Raw genomic sequence first — 21,179 nt, forward strand, 5'->3', positions numbered from 1 at the left:
CTTCTGCTGTATGGGTTCAGGTCTCTGCCATTGGTATCCCGTGTGGTTCACCACGGGGGGAGGATTTTGCCCACTGTGGGACATTTGGCAAAATCAGGAGACACTTTAGATGCAATGACTGGGGGGGGGGGGCAAAGGATTCCAAGGGTGCCATGGTGTTTAATGGGTAGAGGCCAGGGTGCTGGTGAGAGCCCCACAATGCACTGGGCAGCTCCCCACAGAGAACAGCGAGTTCTCCCACCCCAGAGGCCCACAGTGCGGAGATGGGAACACCCTGCTGCAGTGGAGGAAACTCAGGTTTCTGGGGAGGCAGCCGGAGGGGGTGGAAGGAAGTGGGCTTGGGAGAGAGGCCTCTTCCTAGTTGTCTCGTCTGGCAGAAATGTCATGAACTTTCCCCCCTTGGCCTTTAGACTAGCCGAGGGCTCAGCGCCTAGGGAAAGCGGGTTGCACTGGGACTCCTGGCCTTCATTCATCTCTCTTCTCACACTCAGCACAACGTGCCTTTGGTACCACGTTTCCCACCTTTTCTTCTCTCATTCAAGTTATGTGTTCACACATCACGTAAAACCAGCTCTGTCTGCTCAGCAGCTAGTGGGATGCCCCCCACCTCAGATACTGAGTAGAGTGGACTCGCCCAAGTCTTTAGGACCTTTCCTCCCGGGGTGGAAGGTGGTGAGAGAGCGGGCTGACTTAGATAGAGGGGAGGAGAGCAGGGAAGCTGAGATTCCTCAGCCCAGCAGCGTGCCCTGCAATACCCTGTTCATCTTCCAAGTCAACTCTAACGGCTGTCTTCGGAGGTGGGCAGAGAGAGCCAGATGACCACACCCTCAATCGAAAAGACAGGAACTGTCTACCTCCTACCTTTGGCATACGTACCGATGTCTCTGACCCCATGGCTCATGGTCAATGGCAGTCGCTCCCGACTGGCAGTCATGACGTGTGTCACGGGCTGAGTATGGTCTTTGGTCAATTACCCCTTGGTTTCCTCGCCTCTTAAAGGGGTGGAGTTGTTTCCCTGGGTTCTAAGGTGCTTTGCAGCTCAAACAGATTGTGGTTCTCAACCCCCCTGATACAGGGTTCTGGGGGGTGGTCATGATGCTGAAGAGAGGGCGGTGGCCCTGCTCCGTGGCCTGAATATGGCGCTGTCTTCCGGGCTGTGGTTTAACGAGCACCATTGAAAGTATAGATTATTCTCCAAAGCCCAGCATAGTACCTGGCCCAACGTAAGCGCTCAGAACCTTTGTTTAGTGTGACATTGTGAAGAACACAGCTATTCTTTGTCCCTGGTTCCTGGCCCAGAGTTTCACAATGCCTTGGAATTTCCTGAGTGACGGTATGTCTTTTTATTCATGAACTTTTTGAGGCTCAGCTTCCTCATCTAGAAATCGGGAAATGACGCTTCCCTTGCATTTCCAGCATGGGTTCAGGAGCTGGTGTCCTGGGTTTGAATCTCAGTTCCCTCTTTGACTCTGGGCAGGTTACTCTAACTCTGCCAAGCCTCAGTTTTCTCATCTGTTAAATGGGCAGATAATAGGCTCCCCGAAATGTGATAACGAGAAGACGCGCGTAACCCAGTAGTTGAGCATCACCGTGTTGAGCAACTGCTGAGTAATTGAGCAGTGGGGTAGATGTGGCGAGCACTTGGTGACTGTGAGTGCTTTGATGGCGATGACAGTGGCGATGCCGGTACTTAGCCAAGTGTGAAGGCGAAGCGTCGGTGCTTCCTGAGGGCAGGGTGCCGTCCTGTGCAGTCCCTCCGGGGTCTAGAATTGCCTGTAGGTCTGCCCCTGGGTGTGACTGAGTTTAGAAAGGGGCGAGAGAGCACGTCTACAACGATGCTTGGCTTAGCGTTTATTCTTGGTTATGACTCGGCGGAGTCACGATTCAGCTGTGAGTCCTCGCTGGGAGCAGAGACGGAAAGGAAGCTTTTCAGGTTCTTGAAACCGGGGGGGGGGGGGGGGGGGGGACATGGTTCCCTTGGGATGGGCACTTGCCTCTCCCTCTCATTGATTGTGATCTTTCCCCTGCCAGAATGTCTGGAGGTGCTGACATCCTTAGGAGCCCCGGGCGGCTTCGCTCTCCCCTGGTTTCATGCCGGGTTGGAGATGCTCACCGATCCAGCCCTTGGGTCAGTGCCGCCGTAGCTGTGACAGGGAGGTCCCCCAGGTACCTCCACCCTGAGTTGGAGCTTGTGCCCTCTGGGTGGTGGAAGAGCCTCGGCATTCAGGCATTCAGGCTGGAGGTCTCCTGTCTGCATGTCTTTATTGAGACTTCTGGGGGGTAGGGGTGCAGCTTAATCAGGGGGAGCCCAGATCTTAAAAGGTGGGACAGACAAATGGACTCAGGGCACGGGGAAGAGCCCAGGGAGTATCTGGAATGCATATCCAGAAGCCTGGCTTCACATTGCTGTCATCAGTGAAGTGACATTTGTGCCACACGCCCCCAACCCCCACCAGGGAAGTGGCACCCAAAATCTTACAGCGCAATGAAGACTGGGCAGGACTGCAGAGCGAGGGGTGGCTGAGCAGCTCCGCCATCTCACAGCACCTTGTAGATGCCTGGGCCACTGACTCCTGGGGGCCAGCCACCCAGACCAGGGAGGTGGGCAGAGGGCCCCGGTGTCCAGTTGGAGGTGCATCCGGCCTCCCAGAGGGCGGCCACTGCTCAACCCAGCCCTTGTGGTCACGTGAGAATGTGGCCCAGTGTTCCTTGATCTTCTGATTTTGTTCCCCAAGAGAAGTAGGAAATTATATCCTTACGGAAAATATCTTTTTTTTTTTTCAAGAGCCCCTAGTATGGTGCTGGGCATGTGGTGGGCATTCAGCAGATACCCCCAGAGTGGTCAGGACTGGCTTCTTACAGACTCCGGGTTCTGTTGGGGGCAGTGGGCTACATTTTTGCTCGGCTGCTTGCAGGCCAGCAGGCCAGCAGGAGCTCTCAATACAGCCATGATTGAGTCCCGGAGTGTGAGAGGCCCCCAGTGTCCTGCCACACTCAGCCACGATCTGGCTTTTCTTTCTCGACCTCTGCTCCCTCCCCTACTTCCCGCCACAAGAGTGACGGTCACATTCTCACTGGAATGTGTCCGATCCTCAGTGGGCCCTTAGGCTGCATACGTGTGGGCGGTTGGCTTCCAAGGCCCGCTGACAGATGCCCCTTGTACCAGTCCACGTACAGTCCTGGGGCGTGAAGATCTCCTTCCACTGGCAGGCCTCAGGGTCAGGTGACAAAGTCAGGTCCAGAAAAGGCCACTGGGGCCAGCTTGTCTGCGGTCTGTGACTCGGATGTCCGGACCCAACAGGACGCCGCTTGCTTGCTTCCTTGGCTCGGCTCAGCTCATGCCGAGAGAGTTTCAGTCCAAGGCGCTCTGACCCTTTCTAGGTGTCGGGAGAATGTTTTTGCAGCTCGGTTACTTGCCGGCATGCATGGGCCAATGTCCAAGGTGTGCTCGCAGAAGCGGGAGCTGGGTGTTGACTTTTGCTCCCTGGGATGTGTTCTGGGGAGGAAGTGGGGTTTTCAGCAGTGGCCGGTGTAGGGTGTGGCTGGGGTGGTGAGCATCACACACGGTGGATGAAGTTAACACGAATTGTGGGGCTTTTCTCCCCTTTGTACGTTTGGGCCTTAGCCTCAAAAGGAGCTTTGTGGATTGGGGAGAAGCCCTTGATTCTGCATGTCTGTTAAACATTTGTATAGATGTTAGGAGCATCCTTGTTGCTTTATTTTATGTGGTAAATGTATTTCTGGCCAGTAACTTGTGGGACCTCGGTTCAGTTTCTGTCTTTGTCACCTAGTAGTTCTGTGAGCTCTAACCAGTGTACTTAGCATTGCTATCGGTTTCAGATGCCCGCGTGTGAAACGGGGGCAGAAGTCACAGACTGTGGGCTTTCAGTGAGTTACTGAAGGTAAAGCACTTAGTGAACGCTTACCGACACTAAGTATTTAGTAACCGTTCGTATCCTGATTGTTAGCAGTGCAGCTTGCTATGGTGATGATGATGATGATGATGACGATAATAATAATAATAATAAGGATGGCAGTTATTGAGTGCTTACTGTGTGTCGGTGACTCTTCCAAGTCCGTCAGTGAGCTCACTGAACCCTCACCATAACCCCACCAGGTAGGTGCTGTCATGATCTCTGTCTCGTAGATGATCGGACTCAGGCACAGAGAGGTTAAATCACTCTCCCCAAGTCACCCAGCTCAAAAAAATCAAAAGAGCAGGGACTGCAGCATCAGAAGATGTGGGCCGCATGCCTTTTGCAAAGTGTTTACCTCTCTCAGTTGCTTTCTCTCTCTCTCTCTCTCTTCCCCTGAGTCTCCTTCTCAACCGTGCAGTGGTGGCCAGGATAAGCCCTCCTTCCCTCCCCCCCTTTCCTTGCCTCAGATGGCGCTTAATTGTGGGTGCTTCGTGTTAGGTGCTCAGGTGCTTAGGAATCGTTGGCTCGCTCTCTGACCCCACGGGAGGGGTTATTCTGAGGTTCCAAGGAGCTGGACAGCTCAGGACAGAAGTTGGTTGTCATTTTAACTGTCCTGCGGTTCTTATTGTTGGGGTTTAAACAGCACGCCTGTTTTTCAGATTTCTGAACCACTTAAAAGGGAGGCACCGAGTCAAGAAGGTAAAGATCAAAATACCACCTTTATTACTGGTAAAGGCTTGGTCGGAGGATGTGGCTTAGGTGTGGGACAGCGGGGGCTTCCTGGTAGGAACCCGGCAGCAGACAGATGCACCCACCCAGTCACATGCGGCCTCGAGCACGGGCACCAGGGGCCTCCTCACACCGGCTGGTGGGCTGGGCTGGTGGGGTGGCGGGTGGTGGCAGCCGCAGCCCCCCAGGAAGCTCCTGGGGGTGGGGGAGGAGCAGACCCCCCGGGGAGATGAATGACTTTAAGAGCTGGGTGGAGATGCAGATGGAAGATGGGAGGTTCAAAGGAAAATTTTTCTTTTTGGAAACCAGAATTTGGGGAAGAAGCATACTGGCCACAATGACTATTTAAAGAAATATTCCCTTTACCGCCCCACCCCCACCCCAAGAAACCCCCCGCCGCTGCTCATGGTTCTCCCCAGTTTTCCCAGCACAGCCCGGGGCCGCTGTGTCCCCCACCTTTTGATGCCCACGTGGCTCCGCTCCCTGCCCCAAGCCCTGTGTGCATCAGGCATGTGGGCTGTGCTCAGAGCAGGTCCAGAATCTGACCCCCTCTCACACCTGCCTGGTGTGACTCGCTGGTCCTGGTCCAGCCACACTGTCTCTGTCCTGGGTGATTGCAGGGCCTGCACACTGCTCCCTTCATTCCACCTCTTTCCCCGTCAGGCCCACCCAGGCAGCCTTTGAACAATCCCAAGCCAGGCCCTGGCTGGGGGGCTCAGTTGGTTGGAGCGTTGTCCCCTAACGAAGGGTTGTGGGTTCAATCCCTGGTCTGGGTACCTCTGGGAGGCAACTAGTAGATGTTTCTCTTTCATATCAATGTTTCTCTCTCTCTCTTTCTCTGTTCCTCCCTCCCCCTCTCTAAAAGCAATGAAATTATATTCTTGGGTGAGGATAAAAAAATAAAAATCTGCACTCAGTTCCTAGCCCTCCTCTGCTCCGAACCTCGCTGTGATTCCCGGTTTCATCCAGAGGACAAGGCCAGGCCCTCGCAAAGGCTTGTGTATCCGCCCCCACCAGCTCCCTGACCTTCAGCTCCTCTCTTTCCCCTGTCGGCCCTGTGCAGCCACACACACCTGTGCTCGGGCTGTGCGTGGCGGATCTTCCTGCTCAGAATAAATACGCTCTCTCCGCGGATTGCTCAGACTTCTCCCTCACCTGCTGCACTTTCCAGCAAGGCCTGCCCTGACCGCCCCGTCGACAGCAGCACGCGGCGTTCCTGCTCTCCCCCACCCGTTCCGCCGGCCACCCATAGCACCCATATCCCTCACCGTACTGTGCCGGCCCTCCCTGAGTTAGGATGTAGGCGGATCTGTTTTGTCAACGGATGCATCCCCAGCCTCCAGGGCAGCAGGTCCAGAATGTGGCCCTGTGACAAATAGCAGGTTTTGTGGGGGGAGCAGGGCATGCCCACTGCCCCCGACCCCCTCCTGTCACGGGGCTGCGGTTTGGGTCATCTCTAGCCCGTAAGGACAGTCTGCATTCCAGAGCTCTCACTGTGTGCTGCCACTCCCCAAGGGCTCCCTCAGAACCACGTGACAAAGGCAGCCGCTATTACCACCTCCATTTTACAGGTGAGAACCCGTGACAAGGGAAGGGTCAGTAACTGACCCAAGGTGACTTACCTGGCACGTGGTGAAGCCGTGTTAGCCCGGGGCGTCAGCTCCCAGAGCCTGTGTGTGCCCTTCACCCTACACCCCCTCCCCCCTCCCCCCCTGCCTCCCTCCTCCATCATGCAAACCTGAGTCAGAGCCAGAGCCAGAGCCAGAGCCAGAGCCAGAGCCACCAAACCCTGTTTAGGGTTAGACGGAGGCTAAACCTGCGCCGGGGGTTACTGGGGTGCGTTAGGGCCAAGGGTTTCTAGGAAATCTCTGTGGGAGGGATGTTTTGTAAAGTGAAGACGTCCCTGATAAACAGAGCAATCGCCCCCTAGTTACCTTGCTTTTGGGGTTCACGGTAGCACATCAGGCTTTCCAAAGTGGAGACGGGCTGATTTTGTTCTCTCTAGGTCTGGGAAGTAGATTTTTGCTGTTAAGAAACAAACGACCCGGCCCTAGGGTCCCTGAGCATGTAAGAGGTGGATTAACAAAACAACATTTGAATTCAGTTTTACCTTAAAAAAAAACAAAACATGTTTGACGAGTCCTGTTTATAACCAGGAAGCCAGCTTCGCGAGAACGCCCCTCGGCCGCGGCGCGTCTGGTGTACTGTAAACACACCGAGCGCCTGTGAGCTCAGGGACGTATAGGAGCTGCTTTTGACCAGGATCCACACGGCTGTTGCCACACAAACAGCGGGATCAACCAGCATGTTCCACAAACAAACCTCCTCGCGTTAGCCACCCACGGGCTGGGAAGGACGCAGGACTGAGGGAGAGGTCAGGAGCCAGGGAGCCGTTCGGGGCTCCTGCTCGTTTTAGGAAGTCTGGGACAGGCTCTTGAGCTTTTTATTGTTTCCATGAGAACCACCACCTCCGCAAATGCGTTAGGAAACGTGTCCCCGGGGATCCCTGGGGCTCCGTGCTCCCTGCGCCCTGGGTAGCCCCCAGCCATGGAACGAGGAGGAAAGCACCCTGCCTTTCTTCCTGGTCCCCGCTTTTCCAGAACCATGTCAGCCAAAGGGGCTGGGCGTGCCGTGTGACTTGGGGCTTCTCCCAGAGCCTTGGGTCGGGGGGGGGCGGGGGGGGGGGCTGCTCCCTGTGAGAACTGCCCCGAGCAGCCTCCTCTGCGGAGCGTGTGCTGGGGCTGCCTGGGGCCCATCCAGGCTCGACCCCTTGGGGGACACTGCTGGTTTCCTTCTTGACTCCCGGGTCCCCCTCTCCTTCCCTGCTTCTCCCAGTCTCCCTGGAGCACAGGGGTGGCCACGTGCCTTGGTCCTGGCAAATGGTTGTCACTGGGTGGGGCTCCCGGGAAAGCTCTGTCCCTGGGGATCGAATCCGGTTTGGTCTTCCGTGCCCTTCTGACCGGAGTGTGGGTGCTGTGCCTGAAGGTGCAGCCGTAATGCTAATGCTAGTAACAACAATGACAACAACAACAACAATAATAATAAACACTATGTGCATCCATCTGTCAAGCACCTTTCTGAGCCCCTGTTATTCACTCACTTGAGATGGGTAATGTAATGCTGTCCAGGGGGCAGAGAGGGAAACCAAGGCTGAGGAGGGATGGGGATGCTCCCGGGACCTCGCACTAAGTGGCAGAGCTGGGAGCCTGGGACCAGAGTCTGTGTCCTTCACCCCGTCGGTGGGCCGCCTCTCACAGACACGAGGGTGTGGGGTCTGTCCCGTGGAAGGTGAGCAGGAAGGGCCCTGGCTGCCTGTCTCTGGGGCACTTGTCGTTTTAGGACGATGAGTCCCTTTCTGGTTACTACAGGCCGAATGCTCTGCAGGCTCGATGGGAAGCACTCTGTGCTGTGTGACTTGGACATGTTCCTTACCCTTTCTTCATCTCGGTCTTCTCACCTGGCAGACGAGGGTCACAGGGGCACCAGCTTGTCTAGGAAAGTGCCTGGTCTGGGTGTGTGCTCCATCGCTGTATCTTCATGGTCACAGCCATCAATCCCCTTCTGTCAATGTGCTCGGTGGTGGGGAGACCAAGGTAGCCCGTGAGAGGTGGGCAAGGTGCTGGGGGAACACTGGGGAGCAGGGAGGAGTGTGAGCAGGCCACTCCGTGCTGGAGCAGCTCTTCCTGAAGCACTTTCTCACACATGCTCTCCTGAAACCACCCCCCCCCCCGCCCCCCCGCCCGCCAGCTCTGCCAATAGCACATCCCTACGCAGAGCCATTCCTGACCAGCCTGGGGCTGGGATTTGTTCCTGGGCGGGCTGTCCATGCCTGGATGGACGCAGCGGCAAGGGGTGGGCAGGAAGCCCTGGCTTCTAGCTGGGCAGGCACGGGAGCCAGGTAAGAGCAGACATACAGACACGAATGAGGGCATGAGGTGAAGTCATTTCAGTTGTGAAAAACAGAACTGATACCTTTATCATTTATTTGTTTCTTTTTTTAATTTTATTTTAATCATTGTTCAAATACAGTTTTCTCCTTTTTACTCCCCAAATCATTTATTTATTAAATACTTTACTTATTTTTAGAGAGAGGGGAAGGGAGGGAGAAAGAGGGAGAAAGAAACATTAATGTATGGTTGCTTCTTGCACCCCCCCCCCCCTTACTGGGAACCTGGCCCCACCACCCAGGCACGTGCCCTGACCGGGAATCGAACTGGCAACCCTTTGGTTCACAGGCTGGCACTCAATCCACTGAGCCACACCAGCCAGGGCTGATACCTTTATTTAAAAACCCGGCTTTGGAGAAGTTAGCCCTACAACGAGAGAGTGACTGACACATAGTAGGTGCTCAATACACGTTTGTAGAACGAGTCGTGGAAGGAAATGGGCCTTCCTGGCTGTTTCTCATCAAAAGTGCTGGCTCCTGAACACAGGGCACCATCCGGGACCGGCTGCCAGAGGGTGGCCGCTTGTGATCCCACCCCAGTCTTTCCCGACGGAGGCAAGTGCACATTTTTCAGCTACTTTTGCTCTGACCGATACACTTGGCTGCCTAACAAAAAGCCAGAGGAGAACCAAGATTTTTAGCAACATTCAAAATGCTTGCCATTCCTCTTGCTTTGCGAAATCATGAGTTAGTTATTTCAAGTTCACATAAAGGTCAGAACTGGATCCACAGGAAGGAGGTTCCCCTTGGTTTATGCTAGGGGAACTTTTTCCCCTTCTGTTTATTTTACCCAAAGGCTTCTGTTTTTCTCCCAAGTTAAGATCTGGCATTTGTTGTATCAAGTTCTCAGCTTATGTGTGTGTTTTCTTTTCTTTCCTTTTTTTTTTTTTTTCCAAGGGAGCTTTTGATTTGGCTTTAGTTTTGATTCTCAGTGATTTTTTTTCTGCCTAAGAGTTCTTTTTTTTTGCTTCTTGAAAGGCCAGCTCCTCAGTGGGTGCGTGAAGTTCACTTTCAGTTTCAGAGGTGACTGGAAAACCACCTGCCCAGTCCGCTGCGTGCCGCTCCCGGCTCGTGTTTCCTTCTGGGTCCAGTTGCTACGTGCAGTGGCTGTGTCCCGCCAAGCACAGGGGCCCTTCTCTGCGCCCTCTCACCCCTTTTGTTTTTAATGGCTGGGGCACAAGTGAGTCCTCTTTCCCCTTTTTGGGGGTGGGGGAGGGGAAGGCCCTTGAGCCCTGACCTGGTCTCTGCCCCTCCTCTGGGAACGGAAGGTCTCTTTTCCCTGGGCGGGGGTGGTGTGGAAAGTGGGAAAGGTTGGAACTTGGTGAGGCAGATGCTGAGGGGCCTGAATGGTGAGGCAGAGACTGGGCTGCAGCCCAGAGTTGTGGCTGCGGCGGGGGCAGTCGGCCCCGGCCTGGTTCACTACCTGGGCGTCACCTGGTCAGGTGAGGCTACCTGAGCCCCCGACAGGATGCTCAGAATGTTTTCCTGTGGAGCAAGGGGTGGAGAATGAACCTACTCGGAAGGCAGTTTAGAAGAGTGACTGGGAGGAGGCCTTCGCCCCCAGCCCTGGGTGGACCTCGGACCTGCTTCTCCCAGGGGCTAAGCGCCTTCGTCCCTCCCGGCCCTCCAAGCCCAGTCAGCGTGTGGCCCTCCGGGGAGAGGGGTCCCTCCCAGGGTTCCCGTGCCCTCCTCCACATGCTTCTTGTTGTGGTTCCCCCCCGGTGGTGCCATCAGCTCTCCTTCCGTCACACAGATTTGCATCCACAAGTTCTGGAAACATCTGTTTAAGCCTTTTTCCTGTTTGTGAATTGTATATCGTCTATTAGGTTCTAAACCTTTTAAAAGTAAGTGTCTTTCTGTGATGGTGTGATCCGTTTGTACAGAGCCCATCACAGATGACGCAGTATTTTATGCCTTCTTTTATAAACAGGAACAGTGAGAGACTTACTGTGATCCAAGAGCTCGGTGCATTCTAACTTGAACCCTCCCTCATACCGCCCAGGGGTGCTGTTATCACCCCTGTTCAGTGGGGGGGGGGGCGAGGCAACAGGAGGTGAGAAGACACCCCTGGGCTGCACGTTGGCCAAGCAGAGGGCTGGGGTTTGAATCCAGGCGGTTGAGCTTCGACGTCTTGGCGTTGAACCGCCAAACCAAACTGGACTCCATGGGAGCAGGCGGGATGAGGAGTTATCCCCCTTATTTCACTTCTCAAAAATGGAAGCCTCTTATTTTTTTTTTTTGAAAAAATTCTCTTAAATTCAAAAGCAATAATTACTGCAGGAACAATGGAAATAATAGAGATGCTTGCAAGCAGAAAGTGAGACCGCCCCCTGCCCACCCCCGACGCTGGAGTTCGACCCGACTGTTAACAGGACATGGCCTCACTGACTATCCATTTGGAATCCTTGTGCGTTTATACACAGGTGTCGTAACATATATAATCACACTACTGGGCCCCCCGCCGTCGTCCTGCAGGTGGTGGGACAGAGGCTCAGGTGTTGCGTCTACTCCAGGGCACGTGGTGGAGCTGAGGAAGAGCCTGCCCTGGAACCCGAATCTTCCGTCTCCGCTGTAACCTGCCTCCTGGGGACCGAGCCAGGGGCTGGTTTTATGTGAATCCTCCAGCTGTGTTGCTGACAGATGGTTTTCGACATAGCTGTGGGCACCTTCCAGGGTCATAATTAAAAAGGGAATAGGCTTCAGACGAAGAGAGAATAATGCAAATCTCCAGTTTCGTTTAGAACATCCGAAACTTGCGGCGGGGGTGCAGAGAAGAAGGAAGTGGGATGATTCTCTTTTCTCCCCTCTCTCGTGTTTCTCTCTTCCGGAGAGAGATGGGATTGGGGGGGCCTCCTGGAAGAGTCCCTTTTCTGTGATAAAACCAACCTCTTCCTTCTGCCCCAGGGCAATTACATCCAGATCCTTGCCTCCTGGAACCCTCCTCGCCAGCCTGGAGGAGACACCACTCCACAAACAATGGGGGGAAGGAAAGGAAAACCAAGTGTTAGTCCGCGGTGCGGATGACTTCCTCAGTGCAGGACTCGGGCTTGTACTTAGAAAGTTGCTACTTGGAGGGCCCCCCGGGAGGACGTGTGCGGGCGATCTGCTTTCACTCTCGAGCCCTATTGTCCAGGAAGGAAAACTGCAGGCTGAGGTGGGGGGTGGGTGGGTCTGACTGTGAGTCCGTGTGGAAATTGGACAGCGGTATCCTGGGAGGCTGTGGCGCTCTCGTTCAGGATTGCACTGTTAGGCAGCTGCGAGGATCCAAACCACAGCTCTGCACCAAGGGGCAAACCACAGGAAAAAGAAATCGGAACACGCAGAGAAAATAGAGGTTCCCCAAAGCATGCATTAATGTTTCCCTCAGAGGAGAGTCTTTTAATTTATGCTTGAAAGACGGATCCAACTGGTTTCCTCTCCCACAGCAGCTGAGAGAGGCCTGTGGGATAGAACAGAGAGCCAGGGTGGAGGTGGGAGAAACTGGGAATAGGAGAGGCATGTGCTTAAACAACTCTATAGCCCCCGGTGGGGCGGGGGACAGTGGGGCTTAGGTGCTTTGTTTTTAATGAGACTGCAGAAGGCTCATATCTCAACAGGCCTGCAAGATATTAATCCAGCACAGTGTGTACTGGCTGCTAATCAAATGGAGGGGCATCCTCAGAAGGTTGAGTGGTGACCAGGGTAATCATACTAAATTCAGTGTACTCAGTTCAGAAATGTGAGACAGTGTGATACACACGGGTTTCTATCATTTCTCTGTTCCTCATGAGGAGAGGCAGCACAGTTGAGATAGACATGTGAGCGATGGCTAGACTGATTATTGATGGAATAAATGGCCTACCCCAGGCAGTAAGAGCACTGAATAAACATTTATGGGTCAGCGGGTACAGATTAGGAAGTATGCAGGTTGCTGGGAGCAGTTAGATGAGAAGACGTGGACCTTGCGTGCATGCAGTTTGCCTTTGGAGGTGAGACATGGACCTTGTGTGCATGTAGTTTGCCCTTGGAGGTGAGACATGGACCTTGTGTGCATGGAGTTTGTATCTGGAGGTGCGACATGGACCTTGTGTGCAGGGAATTTATATCTGGAGGTGAGACATGGGCCTTGTGTGCAGGGAGTTTGCACACAAGGAGGTGAGACCCGGGTGGTGAGAGGTGAGGTGGGAGGGAGAGCCAAAGCAGGGGCGCACAGAGCCAGCATGAGCCATGCATCACTCCGGCCCTGCCACTTAGCTCCTCCGGGAGTGCTGGCTGGGACCCTCTCCTCCCTAGTCCTCACCTGGTTCACCTGTGAAATGGAGACCATGAGGGTTTTGCCCTTGGAGGTCTCCCATGAAGATTAAGTGCGAGAAGGCATGGAAACTGCCTTTGCACACCACCTGGCATGTCTGAGAGGGGCTGCTCTTCTTTCCATTCTCCTTCTCACCCCACATCTGCCCCAGGGGGAATTCAAGGACAGCTTTGAAGGGGACCTGATTCTTGAATCCAGTCTCGAAGTCATCATACTAGGTGCAAAAGAGGTGATGCCAGCTGAGAGTGATTCCAAAAGGCTGCGGTAGAAAGTGCACGGTCAGTCAGTTCGTTTACAAGGAACGCCGTGTTGCCTGCTGGTGGTAGGAAAATGCAGTTCGCCTGCACAATCCTTCCAGTTTGGACCAAGATCACCATTCACGATGCCAACTGGAATCGCATCTCAGTGGGAGCACCGGTCCTCCATCAAAAGTCAGCGCTGTCGCAGAAATGCTGTTTAGCGGGAGTCAGGAATGGAAGTCATTTCTTGAGTCTTTCCAAAACACTGTTCCCAAAGTGGTATTCATCTCCCATAAATATCGTAGTAAGCCCCCGCCAGCTAATGATTCCTCCCAGGTTGAAAAAGTTATCATCTGGGGTTGGGCAGCAGGTAGACTTTGTTGTTAGGGGCTGCATCTAATGGCAGAGCCACGTCCTGCGACGACAGGTTGCTGTGGAGATGGCGGGAATGGCTCGTGGCCGCTGGGGCTCGTGGCCGCTGTGGTGGATCTGGGTCTCCCAGCTCCGGCTCACCATTCAAATTCTTTTCCTCTCGCTTCCCCTGCTCCCTTCAGCAGGTATAGCTGAATTGTTTTTGCTGTTGCGGGCCATCTGATTTTAAATACAAATACGCCATTGCTGAGAGCTTTTGTTTTTATGTATTATTCAGTGTGGAAGATTTCTTAATGTATACTTCCTTTTTTTAATACCCTGGGAATTTGCCAACAGCAGCAAGAATCATTCATTATTATTGTTTGGAGGGACAGACTATTTTTATATAATTAAAAGTGGCTTTGGCATTTTGAAATGTAGAGGGGCATTTGATAGTTTAGTGTTTTATGATAGCAGGTCTGAATGTCACGGGATTATGCTAATTGGCATAGAGGTATTACTGTCTGTTTTCCGAGGGGTAGAGGGAATTGGTTTTCTTGGGGTTGCATAATTGGTTCACTAGAATTGCAGACACGCTAAAAAAAAAAAAAAGGATTAGAGACCATCTAGTTCATCCTCCTTTCAGTGAAGGGAACCTCCTGCAAGGTTCTGAGCAGCTATAACAACATACGGTTACAATGTTAACCAATGTAATAACCAGTGAACTAACAATGGCTGTCGACTGAGCTCTTCCTACAAAGCACTGTGAGAAATACCCGTGGAGGTGGTAAGAAGAATCAGACTCCCAGGTCCTTGGGTGTCTGATACACCGAGCTTAGTCCTGGGCGTATTTCAACAAAGGATTCCTAACAACTTCCCTAACAGAGATAGCACTATCTCAGACGCCTCTCCCCCACCCCCAGCCCCACACACGTGCAGGTGAGGAAATGTATAGAGTCAGGCGCTTTAACTTAGAAGTGTCTCATTCAAAAGCCAATGGCCTTCTGTTTGGCTTGAATTATTCTGGTCTGTGGTTCCAAATGAGGTGGTCATAAGACTGCTGGCGTGCGAGATTGATTTTAGAGGCTACACAGATGAATATTTATTTTAATAGTCATCTGTTTTAATATGCATTTGGGGAAAACCCAGAGAGCAGAGAACCTCAGGGTTTCTTGAATAGTATTGTGTAGAGTGAGGCTACATTCATTTCAGTGAAATGTGTAGCTCCACTTGTGGAAAAATCCTAAATAGATAAAAATGTGGGTGGTTTGTGGCGGTGGCAAAAATGATGATGGTGGTACTTGGATGAGTGAACTCATTTCGGTGCATTTGTTTGGAGATATCATTCCATCGACAATGTGGTTCTCTCCTCGGTCAGAAAGTGTTCACGGTGGGTGGTCTCTTGGCCTGCCCCTTTTGCTCAGTAGTTCTGTTTGGTTCCCCTGCAGCCACACAGCGGGGACCTGCACATATCTTATTTATTCCCTTTGGTATTTTTTCTCTGGATTAAACTCCTCCCGCCATCTCAGCCATTCCCCACATACTGTGGTCATTCCTTATGGACAATCTTTCTTCTAAAATGCAGGCCTCCCCAGAAGGTCAGATTCTGTCCTGGACTCTCTGGAAATGCTGCCTTTTTTTTTTTTAAAGATTTTATTTATTTATTTTTATAGAGGGAAGGGAGGGAGAAAGAGAGAGAAACATCGATGTGCGGTTGCTGGGGGTTATGGCCTGCAACCCAGGCATGTGCCCTGACTGGGAATCAAACCTGCGACATTTTGATTCGCAGCCCGCGCTCAGTCCACTGAGCTATGCCGGCCAGGGCGAAATGCTGCTTTTGCAATATGATGCTGAACTTCCCCAGTCGGTGCTCCGGGGCAGTCAGACCCCCACCCTTGCCTCACCTGTTGATGGTTTTCTTGTCCGTAAAATGGAGAGAGGACGGGTCTGTGAAATGCTCAGCACAGTGCTTGCACGGAGTGCTGTTGCTGCTGTCCAGTAAATTGCTTCCCCCCGATGCCCACGGGCCATGTTCTCTGACAGTGGCTCTTCCATACGAGCTGGTCAGCTGTGGCATGAAAATTTACAGATTTGGGGCTTTGGGCCTCATAGCGAAAGGACCCCTTCCTGATTCCCTTGATCAGTTTTTTTCCTTTCAAATTAAAAAAAAAAAGGATGTTTAACATCTTTTCACTTTCGAGTTCAGTTTCTCTCTTCTCCTTTTTTCTGGGTGATGGTTGAAGTTATGACTTTAAAAAAAGTTTATATACTCGTGATATAAAATAAACCGATGTAGTTGAAAGTATCTAAAAGGTTTTTTTTTTTGTTTTGCATTTTTAGTTGACCCCTTCACTTTGCAAGTCTTTAGGACATTGTAGTTCAGACAGCGTGTGGCATTTTATGCATATCTTTGAGGACAAAATTGTACTTAAAACATATGGAGTGCTTTTTAAACCAAACCAGAGAGGAAAAAACTTCCTAAATTTTAAAAATGAGAAAAAGGTGTTTCCAGCACTTTTTAAATTTGAGAACCCAAGGTGCCTTCTGTGTACTGTGCGCTCTGTTCAGAATTTGTCTTGGCAGCGGTGACCATCTCAGCTGCCTTTAGCGTTAGCTTGTTGGAGCACTGGGCTGGCCCGCGCGTGTAGGTCGGGGTGACGGCAGCTTTGCAGTTGTGAGCACGTGAGGCAGAGTACATTTTTGTATTGTTATTCTTTATTTAAAACATTTTAATTTTTTAAAAAATATTGATTTTAGAGAGAAGGAAAGGGGGGGGGAGAGAAATATTCATGTGAGAGAGAAACATCAGTTGGTTGCCTCTCATATGCTCCCCGACCGGGACTGAACCTGCCACCCACAGGCATGTACCCTGACCTTGAATCAAACCTGTGACCTTTTGGTTTACAGGCTGACGCTCAACCAACTGAGCCACACTGTCCAGGGCTAGTATTGATTAATTATTGCATTATTTTCCATATGAACAACCTTAAATCTACTTTTGTTCCTCCTTGTACTTAGAGCCTTTTACTTGATAAAAATAATGTTTCTTGTGCCTGAATTTGTAATTATCCAGCATGAGACCCAAATGAATATAGTCTTCAGGTGTGAGATAACAGCGCCCTATGTAACTTGACCTCATTTCGGTGGTAGCAGAGTCTCTGTCTGCCTGCTTGGTGAACTTGGACACGATCTTAACATTTCTCAGTCTCCTTATTTATCCAATGGCACAGTTAGACCCTTTCTCCCCGTAACTCACAAGAGTGCTGGTAAAGGTGGTGTGAGAAGAATTGATTACTGTGCCAGTGCACGCTGGGTGAATGATGAACATGAAGTTCATGGTTAACGTGCTGGTCAGGGAGACTTTGAACTTGAGTCCTTCGGTCAGTGCTTCAAAGTGTCTTGGCCCTCCTGTTTCAATTCTCTAATGTTCAGTGTGGCGTAATTTTTAGGTGTTTTTGAGAATTCTGAAGCACTCACGGGGATAATTGGTGAGGTTATGGAATTCCACCCGGCCAGAGCCAGGAGTCCCTGCTCGAGACGTGGAAGGATCTCACCGTGTGTGTGTGTTCTCCACGGGGTTCGCACATGAGATGAACCCAGTACAGGTGCAGTGAGGGGAAACAGCGATACGGTCAGACCTGAGTTTTCTTTGCAAACAGGGGAACTAGGGAGTGCCCCTCAGATAAGCATTTGCTTAAGGAACACAGAGACTACGTGAGACTCATCGAATCTCTTCCTGAGTCTCTGGTCTTTGTTTGTCACTAGTAGCTGTGTTCTAGCCTCTTGTGCCTTTTGCAGAGAATTCAAGACCGTTCTGATGGATGACCACGTTTCTGACTTGCTCTGAAGCCCTCGGTGGCTGCTGCGTTCTGCCACATTTCCCCTTAGCATTCCCCGCCCTCCACCGTGGGTCCTGTTCCCGCCTCACTTCCCCCCACACAGGCCATGTTCTAGTTCTACCAGCTGGGTTCTTGCATTCCCCCTGAGTGCCAGGGGTCCGGGCCTTCTGCATGGCACACCCTCCCTTCCCTGCTGTGTCTACTGAAGTCCCAGCCATCAGGGTTCCATCTCGAAGGCCTCTTGTTCGGGAAGCCTCCCATGACCCCAGCCGTGCATAGTTTTTCTCTTCCTGGGACTCACTTATGGGAAGAGCATGTGGCTTGACCTGGGTTCAAATTCCCACCTGCGTGTGGACCTGAGGAATAATCTCGAGTGGGTCCTGCCCTCAGACCCTAGAACAGCTGGCTTCCGGGAGACGGTAGATATAGCTGGAGCACCCAACACAGGGACCCTTGGATTCTCTCCGAGTGCTGGTGTCTTGCCCCTTCTGGGTCCCTGATGGTTTTTACATTAGTTGTTACATTAGAGTTTGTGTTTATGTCTTCTCTTGCTTTAATAAATCATAATCTTATGAAAGAAGATGCTGTCTTTTGTTGTTTCCCCCGTAGTCCCTAGCACAGGGGTTTGCACAGGGCGGGGCAAAAGTAGGTTTACAGTTGTTTGTATGGAAAACGACACAATAATAAATAATAACACAAGAACAAACCCTGTGTTTCGTGTACTCACAACTGGAAACCTCCTTTTGCCTGCAGTTATGTGGCCAAGCAATGAAATCTGGGAGCTCTTGTGTTTAAAAGGGCCTTCTTCCCCCTTTTTCTTCCTTGCATTTCTGTCTCCTCCTCCTCCTCTCTAGCTCCCTTCCATTTTGACTTCCTTTATACTGAGGAAGCGCCAAGCTCACTTCAAAGCGTGGACTTCAAAGCCCCCTTGACTGAGAGCTGCTCGCCGCTGAAGCCTGTGGGAGCTGGTGTCAATGGAAGACCTTGTGTCGGTTGCATTTAAGAGTTTTTCAGGGCTTCTATTTTTACAGTCCTTTTAAAGGGAAAGAGAGGAGGGTTACAGTAACATCTGCCTCTTAAAAAAAAAATCAAACATAAGCCAATGTAATTCCAAAAAAAGTTAAGATAGCATTAAAAAAAAAACCCGAAAGCGATTTACAATTGGTGGAAAAGTGACTTTTCTAAAAAAAAAAATGCCTTTTGCTGTTTTGTCCTACTTACAAAAGCTTAGGACAGGAATCGAGTCTTAGCTGATGTGCAACGTTTTTGCGAGACGGGTAGCAGAAGACAGGGCCGGGGCTGGCGAGCCCTCATCCGAGCTCTTGTCGTCGGAGCTGTGGGTGTGGGCGGAAGGAAACGAGAGGGAGATTAAAGACCAGTGATCTCCCACCATAGACCTTTTGATGCTCTGCTGGCTTCTTGAGGCTTGGAGGGACTGACCCTCCCAGGAATGTGAAACAGCCCTCCTAGTTTCTGTGGTAGTCCTCACATGTTTCCTGAAGGCCTACTGTGTGTTTCAGCATCGTGACAACCCTTCCCCAACAGCCTTACCGAGCTTGGGCCTGAGCCAAGAAGCTCTTCATGATCTAACTTTTGCCACCCTCTTAGTTATATGCTCCTTTGCTGCACCCACTCCTCTGAATAAACCTTTCCACCCTAGAATGCGTCTCCTGCTCCAAAACTTTTACATCTTATTGGCTTGATGAATCCTTACTTGCCTTGTTCAAGGGTTAAGTCCTTTGTGGAGCCTCCTCCCAATTTTCTCTCAGCAGGTTGCTTGGTTCTCCAGTATGGCCTTGTGAACACCAATCAGAATGTTTATTTTATTCTTTGGTAATTCTCTATTTACACTTCTGTCTGCAAATTGGGAGCCCCTTGAGGGCCAAGTGAGTGGCATAAACCAGTGCCATAGGAACTGAGGCTGAGTTGAGGTTACGTGTTTGGAGAAGAGATCTGAGTCAAATCGATAAGGATGGATATGATTTATTTGCAAAATGGAAGAGCATGAGCTTCGTCAGTTCAGGCTATTGGAAAACACGGGTGGAACGGTGTCTTGAAGCCTGAATGAGACAGGCCTCAAGTGCCAGCCAAGGTGGGAAGTGGAATGATGGAAGTGGGATTCTTTGGGTAGATCTGCCTGGGTAGGCGTGAGTGGGATGGATTTAAGGGGTAGCAAGAGCCAAGAAGGCCAGGTCGGAGGACACCGCTGAGGTCTGGGAATGAGGTGACAGGAGTGTAGACCAAATGAGGGTCTGCCACCTCCCCCTGGATAGCCAGACAGCTAAGACCATGTGTCCGTGACATGTGGAAATCATATGAAGTTCAAATGTCAGTGTCCAGAGTCAAGCTGTGTTGGAACCCAGCCACGCTTACTCATTTCCGAATTGTCTGTGGCTGCGTTCGCACAAGCCTGCCAGCCGTGAAAAGTTGAAACAGAGACCACGTAGCCTGCACAGGCTGACATTTTTACTCTCTGGCCCATTATAGAATAAGTTTGTTGACCCCTGGAATAGACTAACCAGGGAGAATGAGCGTATGAATGGACAGGAAAGGGTGGGCAGGACCAAGGGGCATTTTTGAGGAAGATGCAACACGGGAGTTTTTGCTGCAGCTGGTCCTCCCTTCTCCTGTGTAAGACCGTGTCTGGGTGATGGCGCTCCAGGTGTGGGCATCGTTGGGCAGGGGGTGTGGAAGGGTAGAAGGATTGTGCTTTATGATGGAAGGACTGGGCTCGTCTTAGGGTTAAGCCAGACCAGCTGGGCGGATCCAAGTTCAGCGTGGGTTCTTTGAACCAAGACGGAGGGACAGCTTGCTGGCTGCTGAGGGGGTGGGACAAGATGAGAGTGAAGCTGAAAGGCCCCCACCTGCCTGACTGAAGGCTTTTGGGGAGTTATGGGGGAGGAGCGGCCATGCCATCCAGGCGGCCTCCTGCCTGGCTGCTGCTTCTCAAGGAGGTGTTTGTTGTGCGGCCTAAGCAGTGGGAACTCTTTGTTTCTGGCTGTTGACACTTCTTTTCCCTGCCTTTGGGGATGAGAGAGGAAGCTGCTGACTCCCTTTAGCCCTGAGTGAAGAGGATGGGAGGCCAACTTCCCCACTGTCCCGTGCCTGCTCCAGCGGGTGGAGGGGCAGGGAGCATCTCCCACAGAGCTCTTTGTGCAAGAAAAGATACAAAGAAGAAGCATGGGGTGGCAGAGAGGCCCAAGGGGAACAACAGAATGTCCTGAGGCACGTCCCGATCGGGCCTTGGGAACTCCGAAATGGGCATCTCAGACATGCGCTGGCAATCCTGGGCACTTCATCTTATAGCAACCTTGGGGAGTAGCTCTTCTCCCTGTTTCGTAGGTAAGGAAAGTGGGGACCAGAAAGGCTAACGTGCCCGCGATCGGATAACCACGAATGGTAATCAGACCCTCGTCAGTCTCACTTCCGAGCCCGTGTCCTCAGCCAATAACAGCAGGTGCACATCAGGCTGTCCCGAGCAGCTTCCTAGTTCCTGTTTCCGTTGCGTTCAGTCCATCCTCTCTTTCTGTTCATTTCTGGGTGTGTGTACTGCTTACCCTCAAGAAGCCAGGAGGATGCTGGGTTAGGTGAGGATGGGTGGGGGACATGATCCTGGTTTTGGCCAAGCCAGCGGGAAAGCCCAAGGCAGGCCGAGGTAGGGAATGCCCGTCCTATGGCATTCTCCCCACCGTCTTGGCCTCGGGTCCAAGGCCCCCTCTTTTGTGAAACTGCCCTGGACCCCACCCCCCACCCAGCCAGAGGTGATTTCTCCCACCTTTGAGCTCCTGTGGCTCCTCATGCTCTGTCTTTAGCCTTTCACACAGTGTTGTGTTTCCCTTGGGTGCTCAAGCTAACAGCTCGTGTCAC

The sequence above is a fragment of the Phyllostomus discolor genome, chromosome 6 (assembly GCF_004126475.2).
Source record: "Phyllostomus discolor isolate MPI-MPIP mPhyDis1 chromosome 6, mPhyDis1.pri.v3, whole genome shotgun sequence".
NCBI lineage: Eukaryota > Metazoa > Chordata > Mammalia > Chiroptera > Phyllostomidae > Phyllostomus > Phyllostomus discolor.